Source organism: Apium graveolens, chromosome 1 (genome assembly GCF_009905375.1).
Source record: "Apium graveolens cultivar Ventura chromosome 1, ASM990537v1, whole genome shotgun sequence".
Lineage (NCBI taxonomy): Eukaryota > Viridiplantae > Streptophyta > Magnoliopsida > Apiales > Apiaceae > Apium > Apium graveolens.
In genome coordinates, this window is record NC_133647.1 from 169235022 (window position 1) to 169240202 (window position 5181).

Consider the following 5181-nt stretch of genomic DNA (forward strand, 5'->3'; position numbering starts at 1 on the left):
TTGAATAGATTCAATCTTTGAATATCTTTATAAATAATGAAGTTACGAGATACTTCATTAAGTCCCGATATATATATATATATATATATATATTCATATATATATATATATATCTCCCATACATTTCCTGAAAACCTCTGTCATGTAAAGTATGAACAGAGTTGCAATATCTAATGAATTTGGAAGGAAAAGAATTTTGGCATAAACCCGATATCTTGCTGATCAGGCAAAGATACCAATAAGTAACCTTTTCTACTAGTAGATGGACGAATTCCCCACTGGTCATCACCCTGGTCGCAATAGGACCTTATGCTGGACTGCCACTCAGCCACTTACGCATTTGATGGACTCCCACTGAGCCACTTACACTATCATGGACGCCCACTGAGCCCATGTTGCTTATGCCGACTCGATAGATGGACTTACTTCCCGAACGTTGGGTAAGTAATCAATTTATTTACCAAAACTGCAACCTTGTTGCGAATATAAAATACACCATAGAGCCGGATCCTTCAGGTTTTGAGCGAGTATTTAAATCCCCTTTTTAAAAGGAAGATCTTAAATATAAAAATGAGTTTTGGGATCCGCTCTAACTTTTAAAAATCATTTTGAAGACTCGAAAACACTTTAAAGAGTGTTTGGAGTAATGCTGATTTAATGAAGTAAATCAGTCCCAATATATTTAGAAAATGTCTGAATATTATTATTTAAATAATATTCTCATAAAGATAATCCTTATAAAAATAATCGAAGTAGAAGTATTAAAACTTATACTTGAAATGGATATTAAATAACCAAAGATATACTTATATAAAAGTACTATCTTTATTTGAATAATCGAAAATAAGTTTGATTATTGACACCTTATTCTTTAATAAAATAAAGAATATATTTCAGTAATAAGCGGAGTCATAATGCCTCGAATGAATATTATAAATAATATTCATAAAATAAAGGAGTCATACATCCTCAAATGAATATCCAATTAATAATCATTAATAATATAAACTGAGTCATAAGCCCTCGAATGAATATTCGAAATAATATTCAATTAATACAATAAAAGGAGTCATAAGTCCTAGGATGAATATTCAAAATAATATTCAATAATAAAATAAAGGAGTCATAAGTCCTCGGATGAATATTCGAAATAATATTCAATAATAAAATAAAAGAGTCATAAGTCCTCGGATGAATATTCGAAATAATATTCAATAATAAAATAAAGTTAAAGTTATCGAATAAACCTTATTCGATTAATAGTTTTGAAAACTATAACCATATATATATAAAAATATATATATTATACTCGGGAACATCGACTCCCGGTTTAGAAATATGTTCACCTTTTATCCCCTATACTAAGGGTAAACTCAAATACCGCTTATCTCTAGCATAGGTATTATGCAACTATAAACATTTGAACCAACAGATATATAAACCAAGAATATAAATCAGGCATGCATATATACCATATCACATGCTACAATATATCGCAAGAATTTGCTAATAACAAATATGCATTTATCGCAAGATCATGCATATACACATATACATCACCATAGCAGTATAACGGGTAGAAAACTTGCCTGAGCGACTGGGGGTTACAAATGGCTCGGGACGAGTCTGGTAACCTATAAACAACATGTGAGTTGGAATTAAACCAAAGTCACTTGTAAATCTATACTTTAACCAAATTAGACTCTAACGCTCGCTTTGCGCTTACTGATTCTCTTAAGTCCCTCGAGTACCCTCGGCTCCACCATTTTTAATAATTTAACCATTACGAGTTTTAAGGCGATTCTTTCACGAGTGTCTTATCAACTTCCTAACACACTCTACATAAATGTTTCATGCTCCAATTAGTCATTTAAGGGCCTTAACCAAGGTTTCAAAGTAAGACAAAGGGTAAAGGTTCGTTCGCGAAACACCGTTACTTAAAACGGTCGTTTCTCCTAAACCGTACATCGGATTCAAGCAAACCACATATCAAAACGAAGCTTGAAACATAACCTATCTAAGCATGGAAGTGGTTAGTTTATAGAAGTGGGTGTTCGGGTCCAACAGTTAATCATAAAACAGTTTATAGAAAATCGGGCATTACGACGGCTATAACCTAACGATTTCCAAAGTTTAAACTACACCAAATCATCACCAATTCAACAACAATCCAACATCCATCAACATCAAACTAAACCCATTCATCTAAGCACTATTATCATCCAAACAAACCAAACTTAAAACTAAGGGTTCAAGAGTTTATACCTTCCTTGGAGAGTGGGTAGTCACTAACAAACCTCTAGGAACCTTGATCTATGCTTAATCAACCTTAAGCTTTCATGAAAATCAAGAAAATCAAAGTAAGTTACTATTCACTACTATTCATCATCATCTTTGATGAGTGGATTAGCTATGCAAACCATGGAATCTTGATCTTAAACTCATGGTATAACTAAGTTATGAAATATAGGATCCAAGGAAACAAACCTTGTAATTTTCCATGGCCTAGAACTTGAGTTTTGAAAATCTATTTCTTCATTTCTTGAAAAGGCCGAATGGAAGAAGAAAGAAATGGGGGAGAGCTTTTGCTTGCTTGTCTTGCATTGATATTTGTGCAAAGAATGCATGGTTGTGGTTAATTATTGGCTAAATATCTTGTTTTCACTTGCTTATGTCATTGCTTGCATCACTACTTTGCCACATGTCTCATTCTTGTGGTGTGATGATGTCACCTTGATTCTAACCACATGTTTTAGCTTATATTAGAAGCTTCCTTCTCATGTTACTTGCATGTGCTTGCCCCTTGGACGTTTATTTGTTTTACGGTTCGCTTAACTCTCTTTCTCGTTGATCGTTTGAGGGATCATACCCGGGATCTTATTACTTGGGTTCCCTTAACCTTTCTCAATACATTATATTCCTTTTTATAATCCTCTCTTATAATCCTTAAATTTAAATCCCTTTAATCATGTTACCTTATGCTCAATTCTTTCGGTATCTGGTGGATTTTCGAGAAAAATCAAAGTGTTCGGAACTGGATTCTGACGATCTTTACATACACTTATTTACTTTATGGAATACTAATACGATCTTAGAATTTCCATAACAGTACTCCTATATAGCGTGGTCTGATAATTTTTCTTAATCAGCATCATCAGCAAAAGTTACTATTCATCCGTGTTTCAAAAATTCCAAAAATTGGGGTTATTACACTTTCATTGTTAAACATTTATTGTTGTTAATGATTTCTGTTATTGTTTACTATTGCATATTCTGTTATTATGTTAGAATTGGATTGTTTTTATAAAATTGTGGACCAGATTCGTGGTCAGACCATATAATGGTCAAGTTAGGCCAATGTGTGCCTTGGATCCAGTAGTTAGAGCAATGTTGTGTGCCTTGCTCGGGGTTAGTGCGTGACTGATCAGCAGCCTAACCTTGGTTTTTAAATTAAAAGTATAATATCCAATTCTAAATCATAATCCATTGTTCACTTGATATCATAAACATATCCACCTGATGATCATTATTCTCAGTTTTGTCATTGTGACTTGCTGAGCTAGTTAGCTCATTCGTGCGATGTTGTTTATATTCTTTCCAGTTAAAAAGGAACCAGTTGGTAAAGAGGATCCCCAGTCCAGCGCGAAAGCTAGGGGTTCAGGTTGAGAAAGCTGAGCTAGTAGGCTTCTTTTGGAATAATTTAAGTTTGTAAAAGTTTGTAATAATGTTTAATACTCAGTTTGAATTTGAAATAGTTGGGATTTGAACGGTTTGTAATATATTAGTGTGTTTGGCTTGTGTGCATACTTTAACCTGTTGCGGTCCGTGGTGATTGGTAAGTAGGGTCATTGCATATATTATTATTATCTTTATTATTGCTATAAGCAGGTTATAATTAAGGTGTGTGTGTGGACCCCAAACTTCTGACCCGGGTTTGGAGGGCGCCACAGGATGCTTTGGAAAGAAGGTGTCAGGGAACTGATTCAATCAAGAAGAACAGGAAGACTATACTCACTCAAGAGTATGAGCACTTTGACTCAAAGCCTGATGAGTCATTAACTGATTTATATGACAGATTTGTCAAACTCTTGAATGACTTGTCACTAGTGGACAAGGAATATGATATTGAAGATTCAAATCTTAAATTCCTGTTAGCTCTTCCTGAAAGATGGGATTTGAAGGCCACAATAATAAGAGACAACTATAATCTTGATGAAACAACTCTTGATGAAATTTATGGGATGCTCAAGACTCATGAACTTGAGATGGAACAAAGAAGCAAAAGGAATGGAAGAAAGTCAAGGACAATTGCCTTTGTGGCTGAGGAGGAAAGTCCCAAAGTTGCTGCCTCAAAGAAAGGCAAGGGAAAAGCTCTCATCACAAAGTCTGATACTGAGTCATCAAGTTCTGATACTGATGATGACTCAGAAACTGAAAGTATACCTGAGATGGATCCTGATGAAGAGATGATGAAGCTGTGTGCTCTTATGGTGAAAGGAATCACAAAGATTGCATACAGTAAATTCAGGAGAGGAAAGAAGTTTTCCAGGAAAGGTGCAAGTTCTGATAAGAAAGGTTTCAGAAATCTGAAGGCAAAGGAGGAAAGTCTGACAGAGGAGATTACTCAAACGTTAAATGCTACAACTGTGGTGAGAAAGGCCACATATCTCCTGATTGCAGAAAAGGGAAGAGTAACAAAGGCAAGGCTCTTGTCATAAAGAAGAAAAGCTGGTCAGATGCTTCAGATTCTGAGGATGAGGAAAACTATACCTTGATGGCAAATGCTGATAGCAGTTCTGATACTGCTGACTTAAAGGTACCTCAAACTACTTATGCCTTTCATACTGATGATATTAATGAGTTTAACCATGTTCATTAGTTATAAAGATCAAACTTTAACGTGTGAAAGATTAACTTCTGAAAATCTTGCTTATAAAAAGAGGAATGATTATTTAGAAAAAGAGTTAGTCATGTTCCATCAAACTCAGAAAGATAGAGATGATGCCTTTTATGTCAAGGATGAAGTGCTAAAAATGAATGAATCTCTAAAAACTGAGTTAGAAAAGGAAAGAGAGATTATCAGGACTTGGACTAACTCTGGTAGAGCAACTCAGGATATTCTTAGTAGTGGAAACTGGAAAGAGGGCTTAGGTTATGGAGATGATAAGAACAGTAAGGGAA